The 19,374-nt window shown below is 41.6% G+C and overlaps 1 protein-coding gene across 2 annotated transcripts in view; it reads left to right on the top strand.

Annotated features, from left to right (window-relative positions):
- The window catches only part of PLD1 (phospholipase D1), a 174,232-nt gene that overhangs the window by 24,935 nt on the left and 129,923 nt on the right, over positions 1–19,374 (top strand). Inside the window, exon 1 of one of the 2 annotated variants that reach the window (XM_032225035.1) lies at positions 2,774–2,983. The exons of the other annotated variant lie outside the window; for it this stretch is intronic. The gene's annotated coding sequence lies outside the window, so the exon portion shown is untranslated. Of the gene's footprint in view, positions 1–2,773; positions 2,984–19,374 lie in introns of those variants that run through there. 2 annotated transcript variants of the gene reach the window in all.

The raw sequence follows: 19,374 nt of genomic DNA, 5'->3' as shown, positions 1-19,374 counted from the left end.
ATTCATTTATTTGTTCCTAAGGAACTCAAGGCATCATAAATACTTCCCTTGTCCTCCAGTGTTATCTACACAAAAGAGCCTTGTGGGATTGTTTGGGATGAGACTTAGTGACTGGTGCAAGGTCAGCAGGGAATTTCCACGTTTGCATGAAGAGTTGCATCTGAGCTTCCTTATCCCCATCCTGCCCCCTTTTGGTTTCCATTGCAAATTCCGTTCCCCTCAAAAATCACAGAACTGCCTGAAAGAGGAAGGCCTATCAGCTTCCTTGATACGACTGTGATAGGCTGTTTGGACACTAAACCTGTGAGGGCGACCCTATGGCACGCATGCCAGAAGTGGCACAGAGCCCTCTCTGTGGTCATGCACGCTGTCACCAGCTGGGCTAGTGGATTCTGGAGCACCAGCCAGCTGTTCTTCACGGACGCTGGAGCACTGGAAAACTGCCCCCCAAATGGCCTGAAAAACGGCCTGAAAAACAGCCCAAAACAGACGATATTTCAGGCTGTTTTCAGGCCATTTTTCGGGCCATTTTCATGCCGGTTTTTGGGCCATTTTTTTAAAGCGAAATACGCCCCCAAAAGTGGCCTGAAAACAGCACCCAAAACAGGCATGTGCACGTGGCCAGTTGGTGTCCGGGTTTCCGGCACATGCACATGCATGCACGCGTGTTTCTGTTTGGGCACTCGGTGCAGAAAAGGTTTGCCATCTCTGCACTAGATCAACCTCTCCCAGATGTCTTCCCCAAACTCCAATCTAGCACGACCATATATACAATATAGAAGATGACCTTGGTTTTCTTTTTTCATATTTCCATAATAATTAGGGCTTCGATGACTTATTGTTGACTCAAGACTCATGTCTTTTGAATTAAGCGTTGGCTGCAATTCAGAAGCACTTTGGAGCGTCCCATGTACAGAACATGCTTGTGGCATGTTCTGTACATGTGCTGAAGCGGACTGAGTTGAGATTTATTTTTGGTGGCTAGATGGACATATCCATACGGTTTTCCTGGCAACCTTGTGGCAGTGGTTTGCCTTAGCATTCTTCTACAAGTTATTTATTTATTTATTTATTTATTTATTTATTTATTTATTTATTTATTTATTTATTTATTTCCTCACTGGAATTTCCTAGAAGTTTCTCATCTTAAGTACTCACCATACCCAACCATGTTTAGCTTTTTTGAGGTCAGCCAAGGTGAAGTAGATGTTGCCACCTGAGTTGGACATATAGTTGGGGATCACAACCAAAACTTTATTGTCAACCAAGATAACAGTAAGTGCCACTGAATATGGATCAATGGGGCATATTCTAAGTCCTCCCGCCTCGTTAAATGACTACCATAATGGCTCCTGTAAGAAGTATTCGAATGATCACCTTATTATTTTAGTGCTTGTTGAGGCACATGGATTAAATGTTTTCATAAATGTCATCAGGCACAAGTGCCATGTTGTCATAACTACATTGTGCAATTATTATTAAATCAGCACCATTCAATTTACAACTGGTGATGTCACTTGCCTTCCTAGTCATCCTCTCCACAAATACTATACCCATGTAACTGGAATATTTGTGCAATAATTTTAAAAAGCATTACAGATAGTCCTTGACTTACAACCACCTGTTGAGTGACTGATGTTGCAGTGGCATTGAAAAAAGTGACATGTGACCGTCATGTGATCAAAATTCAGATGCTTGGCAGCTGATTCATATTGATGACAGTGGCAGTGTCCCGGGGTCATGTCATCACTTTTTGTGACCTTCTGACAAGCAAACTCAATGGGGAAACCAGGTTCCCTTCACAACTGTTACTAACTTAACAACTGTGGGTGATTCAGTTAACAACGGAGATCATAAAATGGAGCAAAACTCATTTAACAACTCTCTTGCATAGCGACATAAATTTTAGGCTCAACTGTGGTCTGTTGTTGAAGACTACCTGTATTATTTTTCTTGGCTACTTTGGACAAATAAACTATTTCAAATATCTCTGGAGGCAGGAGAGTGATTTCACCTGGTCTCTATCTTATAACAGGGCACCTTATGTGTTTATTAGATTTATATAACCCCTTTTCTCCAAAAGCAATTGGGCAGCAATCCCATCTCCAGATATGCCTGCGCCTTGTTTTGGGTCCAGAATCACCCAGTCAATTTGAATCTAGTGCTGTAACTCGGAGTCTCACTTGCTTATAAAAACTTTAAATATAAAGTTATAAAGTCTTTTGTTTTCTTTTTAAATAGACTCTAATCAAGGAGAGGATCAACCCGAAATTAGACAAACTTCCTAACAGTGAGGACAATTAACCAGTGAAACAGCTTGCTTTCAGAAGTTGTGAGGGCTTCATCACTGGAGGCTTTTAAAAAGAAACTGTCATTTGTCTGAAATGGTATAGGGTCTCCTGTTTGGGTTAGAAGACCTCCAAGGTCCCTTCCAGCTCTGTTCTGAATTTAATTCATCTTTTGGCATTCTTATTTGTGTTGTGGCTTAAAGCCTCCATAGTAGCCTGAAGTTTGGCTTTGTGTTTTGTTTTAGATCCCTGAAATAATTAATATCTTTAGAACACAAACAGAACTTGGGGAAAGGCTCAAATTCATATATTTTTGATGTGGAGCATCGGGTGAGTTTTTTTTTCTTTCTTTCCTTCTTTCTTTTCTCCACCTTTTCGGTTTCTTCCTTCCATTCTAACATTCTGCTTGCCAGGGAGTGGTTTTCCCTCGCTGAGCAACTTCATAGGCTGAAGGGATTTTGTGGGCTGGGTTTTCCCTCAAACAGCCTCTGGAACCAGCACTGAGCTACTCGGTGCTGAAGAGACGCAGCAAAAGAAAAAACAAAAATCCTCGCCGACTGTTGCTTTCCTGGCCACAGAAGAGTCCCACTGTGCTTTCTTTTGCTGAACCACAGGATGAATATTTAATAAGCAGAAAGGGCTAGGTGTCGCTTTTTAGACGGACAATGGGGCACTTCCCTCTCCTGGGGCACAAGGTTAGTAAACTTTAAACTTCGGTCTTCCCCGTGTTAAATGTCCTGTCATTCCTCCTGACTCCGTGGCGCGGCCAGTGAAATAAGACAATCTAGAAAAAACCCTGACAACTGCTGTCTGGCTGCAGAGAGGGGGAAATGACTTTATATTTAAGGAAATGGTGTATCTGCTTTTGCAGGAGAGAGGCAGGGTGATGGGAATTTGGTGGTAAAAATGTCCCTGCTGTTTTTGTGCAAGCTTCCGAGTTCTGCTTCTTTTCCCTTGCATTTTCGAGACCCTGTTTTTAGTTTGCTTTTGGCGGAAAAGCAGCCGAGAAGTTTTTGAAACGGGGAATGGGGAATGAATGAGCTAAACTTTCACAAAAGTACAGGCTGTTTAAAGTTTCGGTTTGAAATTGTGTTCGCCGGCTATTTAGGTTGGTTTAGACACATCTGCCTAAATTTGCTAAGTAGAGGGTGGAGAACTTGCTATGGGTGCTTTAAAATCAGCATGCTTTCTAATCCCGTGGGATCTTTATCAAGCAAAGCATCAGGCAATGCTAAAATGGGATAATATGCAGATATTTGACAGCTATCCTTGAACATGTCATTAATAATTAGCGGATGGGACCATAAACTGTACCAGGATACCAAAATATGTATCTAAGCGCTGGCAAGGAAGCAATTTGTGAACAGGTAAAGACAGAGTGATCATATTCTTTAAGATTAGTTCTTCATTTAGCTATGGAACTCAATGGTAACCTTGAATCCACCATTAGCTCCAACCTAAGGGACTTTTTAGGGTTATTCACATACAGAGAAAACTAAGTAAATGGGTGAAGAATTATGCAAAGTTAAAGGGGGTAAATTTCTCAGTGCAAATAAAACTGCAGAAAATGTGCACTCAATTTAAAGCTGCAGAGGGTGAATTGGCAGCGGACAGTGTATGGATGATTCTGGTCTGGGTGTTTAGTATCCCATCAATAATCAAGTGATTATTGAGGACAGTTTTTGCAAGATTCAGAACTGCAGAGCAAGCCTAAATGGTGCCACCCAGATCTCCAATCTCTTGATAAACATGTTTGCCTTTGCAGCAATTGAGAGTTCAAGGAATCAGGAAGCAGTGTGTGTCTTCTCTGCAAGGCTCCCTGATTGACTTTTGCATCAATTAGTGTGCTTAGAAAGTAGGCACGGAAGCAGATTTCATGTTATTTGAACTGTTCTCGGAATGGGGTGTTTGAAATCAATTCATATCTAAAATGCATGCACGTGGTCATGTATTACATAGGTGGAAATGGAAGAAAGCTAATTAGGGAATTGCAAAAATATAAATCATCACTAGATGGCAGTAAAAATATTCAGGGAAACCCCCTCTCCCAACTCCTTTGCTGCCATCTAGTGATAATTTGGATTTATGCAGCACTGATCTGAGGGCCCTAGGGGGAGATAGTCTTGCCTGACAAGCATTGCCTGACAAGTTGTATTTCAACAACTCTGGAAAAATGTCAGCTTGGTGAAAGCTGCTTTTCATTATTCAGGGGCAGACTCCTGAGCAATGTATGAAAAGTTTCTGCTGATAAGACTCATTGACAGAAAGGTTTAGGAGACCAAACAGACCATACAAGAATTGCCTTGTGCAATTGGCAACTCTTCAAATATATTTGGACGTTCATTCATGAATTCTTGGCAGATGCTTTTTTTTTTTTTTTTTTTTTGCATTCTCCGTGTAAAAGTTTGGGGGACCGTACTCCAGAGCAAATCAGCAATTTTACGATTTACAAATTTCATCTCCCAAAATTCCCCAGCCAGCACCTGATTGGAAAAGAAGCAGTAATAGGGATACAAAAAAGGGAGAAAGTTTAAACTACTATAGGAGAAGCTTTGATTAGCATTTGCATAAAAGAAAATCAGCCCAAGACTAATTGCTTGCGGGCTTCTTCCTGAATGTTTTCTTCTAAGCATCAAGCATTTGGGAATTGAGCCAGCATTAATTCACCCAGCAGGAAATCGCTTTGGAAAGTGAGGTTGTTTTTTTTTAAAGTAACATGGACTGCAAAATAACATCAGTCAACCATTTCCCTCTGCCTGCGTTTCTTCAAGTCATACATGTAGAGCAGGGGTGTCAAACTGGTAGCCTGTGGGCCAGATGTGTCACACTCACCCCAGCTTTGTGAAGTGGATAAACGTCATGAAATATCACGTGATGACAATATGACGCAGCGACAGAGGTGGGTGGCTGCTGGTTTGGCCTGGTTCAGCCTAACCAGGAGTGGTGGTGGCGGGAGGCTCCGCCCACCCACCCGGGTGCTTCTGTGGATGTGCAGAAGGTTCTGTGCATGCACAGAAGCATTGCGAACGCGAGCGTGTGCACAAGTGAATTGGTAGTAAACCTGTTAGCAACCCACCACTGCACGGCAAGTTTGATACTTGTGATGTAGAGCAGGGGTGTCAAACTCAATTTCATTGAGGGCCACATCAGGGTTGTGTTTGACCTGGGGTGGGTGTGGGCAAGGTGAGTGTGGCCGGCTCCATGTCACTTGTGTTAAGGGCCCCTGTGGTGGCCCGAGTGCTCTGCCAGCAAAAACGGGCTCCTGAGCTCCTTTTTTTGGCTGTGACTGCCTCCTGCAAACCTCTGCCAGCAAAAAGGGAGTTCGGGAGTCCCCCCCCCCCCCAAGCTCCATTTTTGCTGGCAAAGGGACCATGGGACCATGGGCCGGTCCTTCGCTGTTCCCAGGGCAACCCCGCGGGCCAGAACTAAGCATCTCATGGACCGGATCTGGCTCCCAGGCCTTGAGTTTGACACCCCTGATGTAGAGGGTTGTATATTTACTGAATAACCTGCATGCCATTCCTTCAAGAGTAATGTACTTCTTAAAAGGGAAAGTCAAGAGCCAGCTTAATTGTGTCACTTATTTGTTGCTGAAGTTTTGTAATTCCTTGGAGCAAGTTAGCAAACAAGGGCTGCCAGCAGGCTTTCCAATCAATGTATCTTGATTTCTGTGCCATCCTTGAGCAGAATCTATCTAGGATCAGTTTGGACCTTTCTGTTGTTCAGGTGTGGGCTTTACGTTGAGCATCCACTGCTGTTCGTTTAGCCATTATTGTTCTTTGACTGCAAAATTCTCTAATTGCCTGTTGAGAGGTTGCATTAGTAGTGATGGTAGATGGCCCAGTCAGATTTTCCTCAGATGTGCTGGGAATTGTAACAGTCAGCATGATAATTTTGGCCAAGTGCCAAAACATCTGGAAGGCATCCTATTGGAGAAGCCGAGGGCAACAAAAGAACTAAACTAGGAATAATTTTATCTGCTTCTTTGCCCTTAAAAATTAGGGTTACTTTTTTTTTTTTTACTGAAAGTAAGCTCAGACAGGTTGCAATAAAATAGAACACATTTCAAAAGTTTAAGGCCAAACTTGGCATCATATCCTATCAACAGCAGAAGCTCAACCCCAAGAGTAATGAAGGAGTATAAGATGCACTGGAGTATAAGATGCACCAAGGTTTTGAAGAGGCAAATTTTTTAAAAAAGTTTTTGCACTCTGCAAATCTCCAGAAAACGGCCCGTTTTTTGTGAAAATGGCCCGTGGTTTTTCTGCAAGAACGGCCCCCAAAAAGGCATGAATAGCCTTTAGGGGGCTTGCAGTGTGCTCCTGGGGGGCTGAGGGGCCAACATTGAGCAAAAAAACAGCCCGTTTTTCACTCATTTCTGCCTTCCCCAGCCCCCAGGAGCTCTCTGAAAGCCTTCTACAGTTTCGGGAGGCAAAAAATGGTGTATTCAGTGTATAAGACTCACCCAGATTTTCAGCCTCTTTTTTGAGGGAAAGAGGTACATATTATATTTCAAAAAATATGGTAGGTAGGATCTTGATAATGCAAAAGATTCAGCACCAGTTGGGCCCGGACAGGGAAAGAATTCCATAACTGAAGAACAATCAGTATTGAGAGCATCTTCTGCCAATTTGCTACAGGATAAATATCTGGGAGGAATGCCATTACGACAACATCCCAGTTCAACCTTAATTGGCAGACAGATACATAAGGAAAAAGGAGATTCATTCACACTGTTAGCACAATTTTTTTTTATCTTCAGCCGTGCCCATCTTGAATGTTACAGCACAGGGATGTCAAACTCGATTTCATTGAGGGCCGCATCAGGATTGTGTTTGACCTCAGGGAGACGGGATGAGCATATCTAGCTCAATGTCACTCGTGTCAGGTGCCTGTGGTGGCTCGAGCGCTCTGCCAGCGAAAACGGGCTCCCGAGCTCTGCTTTGGCCCGTGATGGCCTCCTGCAACACTCTGCCAATGAAAACAGAGCTTGGGAGGGCCACTCCGTTTTCTCTGGCAGAGGCACCGTGGGCCAGTTGTTCGCTGTTTCCAGGCTGGCCCCGCGAGCCAGATCTAAGCAACCTGCGGGCCGGATCCGGCCCCTGGGTCTTGAGTTTGACACCCCTGTTATAGCAGATCAGGGATAAAGTATAAGTCTGGTGTAGTGGTTAAGGCTCCAGGCTAGAAACGGAGACAATACATTTTAGCCTTGCCTTAAGCACAAAACCAATGGTAACCTTAGGCTTGTCTCAGCTCCGAAGAAGCAATGTTAAACAGTAATTATGAAATTTTGTCTAGAACAAAATAATTGCAGGGAGGGATGCAGGCAATTACCAGGACTCAAAAGCTGATTGAAAAATGCACACATGCACACATATAGCGATGGAGTGTGTGTGAGAGAATGAGGGGGAGAGAGAAAGGTGGAATAGTACAAAAAAAGTGGCTGTAGCTATTGCTATCATAAGCCAATCTCTATTTAAAGTTCTTTGTCGAAGATAACTTCCTTGGAGAGCAAGTAATCCAATTGTCAGTTCTTGAAGTTCGGCCTAGTCAGGAAACAGACACCAAGAGAATTATTGGAATTCAATTTATTGCTGTTTAACAGAATCCCGAAAGCCTGATAGAGATTCACCCTTATATACTAAAGAGAATCAAGATGGGGTTATCTTGAGTTTCTTTTTCATCCCTTTCTTTCTCTCAGAGCTAAGCTGATGTTTATTTAACCGATCTTGCATTCCTTCTTCAAGTATTATATCTTCACACTTCTCTACACTAACTTAGCCAAATAAATGGGGACCTTTGTAATTGTTACTGTGATGTCCTTGCTGCTATTCAAGTGTGATTAGGTGAAAGGTTTGTGGCAGTGAAAGGGTATATCTTTTTTTTTAATCTTTTAAACTTGACAATGCTTAACTGATCTTGAACAGGGCAAAAGACAAGCACCAGACATTTGTGCTGCCTAAATGCAAAAAATTACAATTTGTTTTTTGGGTGCGTTTTTTTTTTTTTTTTTTTTTTTTTGGAGGAAATCATTGTTTGTTTTGAAGCAATTTTTCTGAGAGATTTGCACAAAATTATAATGACTGGAAGAATCCAAAGTAAATTTATTACATTTTATAGTGGGATATGTGATGTTTGAATTTAAAAGTGACAAAATATTGCCATAGCATTGATATAATTTTTTTTTATATTTTTTTTGAAATTGGTCTCAAGTGATATTAATCTGTTTTGGTGTAATTGCACAGTTTTATAACATGGGAGACATCTTAAAAATAAAGCTTACAAATCTTAGCGCTGCCAATATACCATTATTATATTTTATATAAGCTATTGTTTGTATACAGTGCAAGCTGCATAAAAACATTGGCACAGTCCTCATTCAGCTATCAATCGTTCAGTTGACCATTTGAGGTTATCCTTCGGCGTTGAACAAGGGGATTTACAACTGTACAACTTGGTTATCCAAAAGGTAGAGGAGGGAACCAGAGGGACAGCCATACTGGACTTAATTCTTACAAAGAGAGAAGTAGTGATAGAGGGAGTTGAAACTGATGGCACCTTGGGTGAGAGTCACCATGCCATACTAAAATTCAACATAACACAGTGATGGCGGATCTTTTCGGCTCCAAGTGCCCAATCCAGAACGTGTCTGCACCAAAACTCTGAAAACCTGAAGATCAGCTGGCCAGTGCACACATGCCTGGTTTTTTGGGGTGTTTTCAGGCTTTTCAGATTTTTCATCTGCTATTTGTGGCCAAAAAAGGTGGAAAACGGCCCCAAGAATGGCCCCAAACGGCCCCAAAAATAGTCTGAAAAAGGCCTGGAAGAAGCCTGAAAATGGCCTGAAAAATGGCCAACACCAGACTGTTTTCCAGGTCATTTCCAGGCCATTTTGGGGGTCATTTTGGGGCCAAAAGCAGTCTGTTTCTGGTTTACGGCACACTGGAAGAACAACTGGTGACAGCGTACATGCTCATAGAGAGGGCTCTGCCTGCCACCTCTGGCACTCTTGCCATAGGTTCGCCATCATGGACATAATGCAAACACAAGCAATAACACATAATGATACCCTGGGCCGCGGCACATTCGAAACCGGTCTGTGCAAGGGGCGGGTGAATGCAAGTGCACTCACAGCTCCACTTGTGCAAGTGCCGCACGTGTGCAATCATGCGTGAAGCTCTATTTGTGTAACTGGCATGTGTGCCTCTCACATGGAACCATACCCCCCCTGCCAGTCCGCCAAGCCAGAAAGGTTTCATACTTGTGTAGTCATACCCAAGGATTATTGTCCCCCCTCCCGCAACATTTATTTACAGACAACAGCAGATTTAATCTGGATACATTCTTACGGCGACTAATACTTGTCTAATATTTCCCAGTGCTACTTTCTGGCTTCCTGGCTTTCAAATCTTTTACTTAAGTCACAAAAGCTTCTATGGTGATGATTTCCTTGCTGTTTATTGTACAAGCTGAAAAGTTGCAGAAGGAACCATGTTGCCACATCTTCCTTATAGCAGTTAGACTTATATACCGCTTCATAGGGCTTTCAGCCCTCTCTAAGCGGTTTACAGAGTCAGCATATTGCCCCCAACAACAATCCGGGTCCTCATTTTACCCACCTCGGAAGGATGGAAGGCTGAGTCAACCCTGAGCCAGTGAGATTTGAACAGCTGAACTGCAGAACTGCAGTCAGCTGAAGTAGCCTGCAGTGCTGCATTTAACCACTGCGCCACCTCGGCTCATCCTTGGAAGGAGCAGCTTCAGTCAAGGCAGAAATCAAATTGTGACTTTCATCTGTTAAGAGAAGCCGGGTTCCAGACTATCCTGCACATGTATGAGAGGGTTTTTGGGGTTCCTATGATTATATGTGAGTGATTATATTTAGGAGTAGTGGTGGCAAAGGAGTTTCCGGAAAAAACCTCTGTTCTTAGAGGCCTTCACCCATGCAAAATGAATCTGGAAGAACATGATATACAAGGGAAAAAATGTGGCTAAGTGAGTAAAACGCTGAGCTTGTGGATCAGAAGGTGGGCAGTTCAGCGGTTTGAATCCCTAGCACCGCGTAACGTAGTGAGCTCCCGTTACTTGTCCCAGCTTCTGCCAACCTAGCAGTTCAAAAGCACATAAAAATGCAAGTAGGAAAATAGGAACCACCTTTTGTGGGAAGGTAACAGCGTTCCGTGCACCTTCGGTGTTTAGTCATGCTGGCCACATAACCACGGAGACGTGTTTGGACAGCACTGGCTCATTGGCTTTGAAACGGAGATGAGCACCACCCCCTAGAATCAAGAATGACTAGCATACATGTGCAGGGAGGACCTTTAGCTTTACGTATGGTCCAGTGATTATATTTAGGAGTAGTGGCGGTCAACGGGTTTCTGGGAAAACACTCTTTTTAGAGTCCTTCACCCTTGCAAAATGAACCTGGAAAAACATGATATCCAAGGAAAAATTTATGAGGCCAGGAACCTAATCCTTCCACTGCCAGCTTAGTCTTTGCCATAAATGCTCTTTTCTCAATTGCAGTATTTTAGGCAGTAGCCAGAAGATCAAGCACTTCAAACCAAGAAAAGTACTTAGGAGAGAAGATTTATTTTCGTTTCTTATAAAAGGAGATTCTCCTTTAAAAAGCCACCAATATCAGCAAAAAAGGCTTAAAAGGAGACATTCTTTTTAAGTAATTAAAATGAAGAAACAATGATCTTTTTTTTGAAGCTTCTTTTGAATACCCATGCTAATACAGAGGGCTGTGAATGATAAGGCCGGTATTGTTATTTTAGCTGTTTGGGGGGCCCAAAAGGAGGTGAAACTTTGGCAAGGCTATTTCTCTATAGCTGCAATCTTGTGTGAGAAATTTCAGCTAAGTAACTAATTATTATTGGAATTTGGAATGCAGCATGCATTGCCATTGAATTTCACATCCAATGACCTTTCACCGCAATATGAAGGTTCACACTCGGATAAACAGAATGTGATGTTTATGATCAATTATAATGTACAGCTGAGGTTCAATATTCATCATAAAGTGTCTGAAATGTCCTTTGAGATTCCCAGATGGCCCACTTTGGCATAAATAATAGGAACAAAATCCCAAATCAGTTGTCAGAATGATTGATTGGCTTCCTTCTGTTATTCCTCCTTACTAATTAAAAAAAAACCCTTTTCTTTAGCTCGTTAAAGGAGGCACTAAAAGCAAGATCTGAAATAAGGAAACCTGCCCCCCCCCTTTTTTTTCAATGGCTAACTCTGCTGACCTAAGAGATATTAGTAAAGGTGATATTTGATTATTTATGCTGTTACCCTTTTCTCCAAGCTAAATCTTTTATAACTGTACTAACATGAAAAATTCTTTTTCTTTTCTTCAAAACAATTTACAGTATCTTAAGCCAATTATCTTATTAGGATGTTTTGTAGATTTGCTGAAAAATTAGGAGTGGGTTCTTTCTTAAGTTGGGTTGTCTTAAATTCAAAGTCACCTCGTTTTGGGGAAGATGGGCTAGCTGCTTTAAAGAAAGAAACTTCAGATGCAACATTTGTGTCTGCCTTCTCCCCCTGCCCTCCCTTTCCCCTAATTGCATAATCTTTAACATGTACCGTATTTTTTGGACTATAAGACGTACTCTCCCCCACTCCCAAAGTGGGTAGAAATGTCTGTGTGTCTTATAGAGCGAATTTTGCGGCAGGGGCGAAGAGGGTTGGTGCGGCGCCTAACACCACTGCCATCCATTCACAGTGATCGGTGGCAAACAGGCGGCAGCGAATGGGCTGTGGTGGTGGCAAATGGGCTGCGGCGAAGGGCTGCAGAAGCAGCAAACAGGCAGCAGAGCAGAAGCAGATTTTTTTTTTCTTGTTTTCCTCCTCTAAAGCTAATGTGCGTCTTACAGTATGGAGCGTCTTATAGTCCAAAAAATATGGTAATTGGGGTGGGGAAGCATGCAACGAAAGGTTTAAACACCTTCTGCCAGAATGCTGTTTTTTCTCTACTATTAAATAACAGGGAGTTAGGAGTTTTTAAGGTGTGTAATTGGGCTAAAATAGGTACAGCTGAACCTATTGAAGTAATGTGTACGGATAGCCCTTAACTTACAACTACAATTGAGCCCAACATTAGGTGAATTTTGCCCCATTTTACGACCTTTTTTGCCACACTTGTTAAGTGAACCAGTGCAGTTGTTAAATTAGTAACAGGGTTGTTAAGTGAATCTGGCTTCCCCATTGATCTTGTTTGTCAGAAGGTCACAAAAGGTGGCCCCAGGACACCGCAAGAGTTATAGATGTGAACTGATTGCCAGACATCCGAATTTTGATCACATTAACCATGGAAGATGCAGCAACAGTTGTAAGTGTGAAAAGCAGACATAAGTCACTTTTTTCACCGCCATTGTAACTTCAAATGGTCACTAAACAATGGTTCCAAGTCAAAGACCACCTGTATCACACAGTCCCCTTTGCTTTCTCGAATTTAACTCTGTGGTGGCGCAGTGGTTAGAATGCAGTACTACAGGCTACTTCTGCTGACTGCCGGCTGCCAGCAATTTGGCAGTTCGATTCTCACCAGCTCAAGGTTGACTCAGCCTTCCATTCTTCCGAGGTAAAATGAGGACCCAGATTGTTGGGGGAAATATGCTGACTTAGAGGGCCTGTAAAGCACTATGAAGTGGTATATAAGTCTAAGTGCTATTGCTTTTAATCTAATCTCATTTAAGATTCAGTGGGTGCTGTCTATCACCAACACGTTAAGTCAGGTTAAGTGCTATGTGAGGAATGTCTCGTCCTTCATCATCGGTGCTAAAATGTCTTCAGCCAGGATGTCAGTTAGTAAGCAAGTCAACAAAGTGGAAGGTTGTTGATAGGTCTTCTGCTTCTTACCTAGTTAAAGGGTGAGTTAAATGGGGAAGCCCATGGGTTCAAAATGTTGAAATTCCTGGAACCTCAGCTTGTAAGGAGTGAGAGATTGCACAGCAATCAAAATAAGGCCGTGAGGAAATGCAGTTTCTGGATCAAGAGGAGTTGGAATGATGCCACATTCTTGGCATGTTTATTTTTTGAACCCAGTTTATACAGCTTCAAAAAATAAGGACACTTGAGTCAAGTTCATCTCCTGGTGGCTACACAAACACAGCTTCATACAGAAAACATCTACTTATGCAGATCTATTTATATAACACTCCGATCCTGAGATTCCAGATGGCCCATAGTGTAGGACTGAAACATAACCTAACAACCCCAGAAATAGATTTTGGCAACGCTGCAGGAGGGACTTGTAATTGTCTTCCTTGTGGTGTTTTGCAGCTCCCCAGATTAACCTACCAGCCTGAGAGTCTCTTGTGGTTTCCTACACGAATATTACATGCAGTCCTCGGGTTATGACTGCAATTGAGAAGGTATTTTTATTGCTAAACAATGCAGTCGTAAAATGTGACATCCCTTAGCAGCGGGAATTCCAGGACTCCTGGTGGCCACTAATTCCAGGACCATGCAGGTCATTAGATGGAAAGAGGTGGGCGTGAGGATAGGTTGTGTGGTGCCATGGCCAGGCACTACAGAGCATGGGCTGGCCAGCGGGGGCTGTGGGAAGATACTACAGAACATAGGTGAGTCATTTGGGACTTTGGGGGTGTGCGCTATGAAGTGCAGGCAGGCAGGTATTGCTACAAAGAGTGCTGTGATACTTTATGCTAAGTAACCATGATTTATTAAATAATCCATAATTGTCTCCATTGGCAGAACATGCTAAATACTGTATACAAATTGTGATTTAGGGGGAAAAATGGATGGATTTGGGCAGCACACTGGGGCAAAGTCTTACAACTCAACAAAGGCCCTTACAGCTTTGTCTATTAAGTGAATTTCTTTGCTTGCTAGAAGATCACAAAAAGTTATCACAGGACCCCAAGGCACTGCAGCTATCCTAAACCTCTGCCGGTTGCCAAGCTTCTGGATTTTGACCACGTGACCATGAGATGCTACAACCTTCTCGTGAAAAGCGGTCATAAGTCACCTTTTTCAGTTTTGTTGTAACTCTGAATGGTCAGTAACTGAACTGTTGTAGGTCGGGGGCTACCTGTATAAGTTATGGAATATGCACACTTGTTGCAGGCCTTTGGAAACCCACAAGATTGGAAGGACACTTTGACAGTGTTGAGCAACTGATGTTTCAGCATGGTGATGTTTCCACTTCAAAGTTTGTCAATGTGTATTAGCCCGGAATTAGCCTGCAGACCTTCACAACAGTGCCTGAATATGCTTACTTTGATTTGTAAGGCAATTACATTGATGTAAGGCCTGTCTTTCTGTTAATGCACATTGCTTAGGCAGCAAAACCTGAGTATTGATTTATGCACCCATTTTCTGTTCATCTTTCTAAGCTCTTTTAAAATATCTTCCCTTGTAAGGAAAGGGTAGAGGGAATGCTGCGTGGGAAGAGAAAAACTTGCAGCTTTCTGTCTTCCTCCCTCCCCATTTCATTGTTTGCTGCTGAAGTGATCGAAGATATAAAGGTGGGCAGATGCCTTCACTATTTCTTCCCACATATTTTAAATTACATAAGAATGAACTTCAATATATTGACCACGTAGCTTGTCATTTAGATGTTTTCCCAATGCACCATTCCACTCCCATCCACCCTAGAATGTTGTAGGAGCTTTCTCTCAATTAAAAGCAAATGAAACAACATAAGTGAAAAATTATATAATCACTGCTCTTCATTTGTCAGACAATTCACCCACTCCGATGTATTTTGGAGGTACTGTAATCACCAGGAACCATCTGCCAAAACAGATGGAAAAGGAGAGAGGCTGTGAAGACTTCTAAGCAAGCTTATGGGTAGAGTACATGTGAGAACAAGAAACCACTAAGCTCAACAGTGGACAAGTTGACTAACTGTTTCCAACTTTGTGTGCGCCCACAACTTGTGAAGGCAAGCCATTTCATTGATTAATTGTTTTAACTGTCAGGAGATTTCTCCTTATTTCTGGATTGGTTCTCTCCTTAGTTTAGTTTCCATCCATCGCTTCTTGTCCTGCCTTCAGGTGATTTGGAGAATGTGATACTAAAGGCTGATATGGTCAAAGGATGGGTAGGAGGTGTTTCTTCAAGTCAATCTTGAGTTCTGGGGACTGCCTGGAAAAGTCCATGCAGTTGTCTTGACAACATTTTGTGTAGGTGATTTGGCCTTGCCTTCTTCCGAAGGCTGACAGAGAGAGAGTGGCTCAAATTATCCAGCTAGCCTCCTTCCATAAACCAGGATTAGAACTCATAATTCCACATTCCTAGTTGAGCACCTTGACCATTAGATCAGTGGTGCCCAATCCCTAGGCTGCTGCCCACTATAGGGTCTCAGCCTGTTCGAAACTGGGCCATGCAAGTGGTTGATGATTGCATGCGCATGCTAAGCTCTCCTCATGCAAGTGGCAGCTGCTTGCACTCACGTGTGAAGCTACCTGTCAGGGTTCCAAATAGCATCCAAAATTAAATCAGAGTCCGAGGCAAAGTATTGCTCAAAGTTCCAATTTATACAGAGAGCCATGTTGGCACATCTGGGAAAACCCAAATCTGAAAGCTTTCCGGTTTTCCCCACCCAGTTGAAGGTTCAAGATCTTGCCTCTACATCCACAAGTCCATCACATGGCCCAATCTTCCACTCATCCAGTTCCGGTCAGGTGCAGAGGTGCAAAGACAAAGGATGACCTTGGCTTTCTAGAAAGAATTTTGTTATGGCTACATAGCATCTCACTCCTGCAATCCCCCCCTCCCATTTTCCCACAATAGAAAAAGCATAGTAGAATAATAGAAAGTGTGGCAGGCCAAAGATCCAAAAGAAAAGATGGCTGCAGGCCTGATACTACCCTTATGTGAGCCACAGTGACTCACAGGGAAGTATCCCCTCTCCCTTATCCCCGGCTAGGCCGCCAAGCCAGAAAGGTTGGGGATCACTGCATTAGACCATGCAATGTTTTACTTGTTACTTATAGCACCTATCTTGGGGCAGAATACATTATGCCAGCTAGACAAATGCATCAGTAGAATACTCAACTAATAAGCTAAATAACACAGACTGAGTTGTACTTAATAAAACCCATGAAATTTGTCCCACCTTAGTAGTGTGGGGTGCTACAACTAATAAGGATGTCACACGTTCGTTTTAGATGTAGATGGGTTTTCTTCTGGCATGTGTTTTACATGAATCACTCGCTTATAAGCTATATCATATTTATATGGTATGAGTAAGAGAATGATGAAATTATATAAACTATTATGTGATACCAGCTACGAGTATATTATAACTGGTGAGACCCAATTGAAGTGTTATCATAGAAATCTATTTAGTGACTTTGAATCAGACCCTCCTAGCCCTTAGTTCTGGAGTTATTATTGTTATAACAGAACGTAAGCAGAGCTCTCTGTGAAATTTCATGAGTACCTGGACAAAAAGCAGGGTATTAAATTAAGATAAGATGAAATATGAGATAAAATAAAATGAAATAAGAGATTTTTTTAAACTCATTTTTGCAAGCATCATTTCATTTGAAGAAATGCAGATTTGAGCATTTATATTTATTGTGAAGAAAAGCCTTATAATGAATTTGGTCTGTTTTGGACAGCATTTCTATGGTCCACTATAATCCTCATAGGTTAAGGAAAACCCAACAAACAAAATTGATCTTTGTTTATATAAAATGCAAAAGAGAGATGTATGATTTATTTCATTCTTTATATACAGCTTGCTTCCTCCAAGTCCTGTCAGTGTGGGCTATGATGAAATATGGTTTAACAATAAAGAAAGTACATTATTTTTTTTCTTTTTATGGCAAAGTGAAGCAGAAGGTTTTCTGCCTCTATCCAAAGGAACTACAGAATTAAAAAATAAAATAAAGTAGGACAAAACCAAGATCGTTTTTAAAAAGAATCAGCGCACACATCCCTTTATGTTCACTATTTGTAACTAGAATAATTTTGCGGACATCAAAAATAGCAAGAAAATTTGAACAAATAAATTTATCATTGTAGTGTTGTTTAAATCTCTGATATATTTATTTTTTCCCCAGAGCTGCCTCCTAAATACCTCTGCTCCAGGGAAACACATAATGGTTTCTCTCTTATTCAGAATTTTGGGATAACAAACCCAGCTCTGAACCTGAATCAAATCTGTTTGACTGTTATGTCAATGTATTTGCCTTAGGAAATATGGCCAATAATGCAATCACAGAATTTATTAGGAAAAATCTTTGGTTATATGAATGTACTCTACTCTACTCTACTCTACTCTACTCTACTCTACTCTACTCTACTCTACTCTACTCTACTCTACTCATTATGTGTAATTGGAATCTTTTAGAAATGTCCTTAAAAATTAGCAAGATATAACCTTTACAATAAAATTTAAAATAGCACCATGAGGGAAACAGTTGTTGAAAATGATGCCTTGACTTTTTGCATGATTTAATAGCAAGCACAAAAATTCTCCATAGCTTTTCATTGGAAGAACTTAGAAATAATATGAACAATAGCTTGATGTTAATGGGCGTAGACGGCTGTATCAATCTCATTTGTCGTGTGCCAAAATAACAAAAAGGAAAGGCAATGAATAACTTTGTCCTTAGGTTTCATTATTGTAATTCACCTCTGTATTATTGTTTTCACTAGTATAATTAATCTTGATATTTACAGTAAAGTAAATTTGAGAACTATCTGTTAGGATTAGGCCACACAATACAAATATTGTTTTTCTGGGTTGATGATCTGGAAAAAATGTAATAACCTATCATGGAATTTTGCACTACAAAGAATATTTCAGGTCTTTGTGTCCATCTCTCTGTTCAGTGTAGGACTTTGGACTTCAGATAAAAGTTTTATTTTTGAAACTGTTCTCTTGAATGTATAAAGTTTGGTTATGTAATAGATGACTAGCTGAGCCTGAAGGAGGGGTCAAACATGTCATCATTCATGAGTCCCTTCGTGCCCACAAGAGATCTAAGTCCAACCCACTTTGAATTTCTTCTACTCTTATCTCCCACTACTTTCCCTTGGCTGCTAGTAGTTCAAATTCTTGTAGAGAGCTTAAGTTTACAATAAATCTTTATACCCATTTGAACATTTGGTTGAACCATTTGGTTCTCCTGATTTTCCTGGTGCTTTACAAGTTATCTTATTTTGGCTCCAGACTCTTGGCATAAACCCTCTGAAATCACTATTGGAGGGAGCAAAGACTCATGGGTTGCATGCCCCAAAGTTGAGTCTGAGCTTAATTGGCCTTTCTAGATCAGCTCCTAGATCTGTCCAAGGTTTTGAGGAAAAGTTCCTTCCAGTCCAATATCCAGCCTGCTTTATCGGGAACTGCTGGGAATTAACTTTTGGAAATTTCGCAAATATATTAGCGGGTATATTCTAACACCACAGAACTTGAAACCTCTCCCTGTAGATAATTGAAAGTGCAAACTCAACTTTGTGACTGCTTGGTTATTTCTGGAATTTGACTTGAAAAAGACTTGCTTATCTGTTTGTGGTTTTCTTTTGGACGGCAGAGAAAAAAACCCAGTGTTGCTTTAGAACATTTTATAGTAATATGCCCTTGCTCTAGGTTCATTTCATACCGGTATTTCCTTCAGCCTTTTGCTACTTTCTAGTGTTGAAATACAATTCTCAGAAATTCTAATGTGTAGGCTGGCTAGGAATTCTATAAATGTCAGCTTCATGTGGAGGTCAATAGGCTGATGAAAGCTAACTCACTGCTAATTGTGCATGAAAGTATAATAGTTTTCTGGGAGTCTATTCACATACCGTCATTAACCAATACAATTGAAAACAATCTATCATCTATATATCCATCCATCCATCTACCCACCCACCCATCCATCGGAAATTTGATATCACTGGGGAGCGACAATGCTCAATTATAGCCGAGGTGGCACAGTGGTTAGGGTGCAGTACTGCAGGCCACTTCAGCTGACTGTTATCTGCAGTTCAGCAGTTCTAATCTCACTGGCTCAAGGTTGACTCAGCCTTCCATCCTTCCGAGGTGGGTGAAATGAGGACCCAGACTGTGGGGGCGATATGCTGACTCTGTAAACCGCTTAGAGAGGGCTGA

The sequence above is a fragment of the Thamnophis elegans genome, chromosome 10 (assembly GCF_009769535.1).
Source record: "Thamnophis elegans isolate rThaEle1 chromosome 10, rThaEle1.pri, whole genome shotgun sequence".
Taxonomy (NCBI): Eukaryota; Metazoa; Chordata; class Lepidosauria; order Squamata; family Colubridae; genus Thamnophis; species Thamnophis elegans.
Note: the sequence above shows the minus strand (reverse complement) of the source record. Positions and strands in the feature narration are given on the sequence as shown.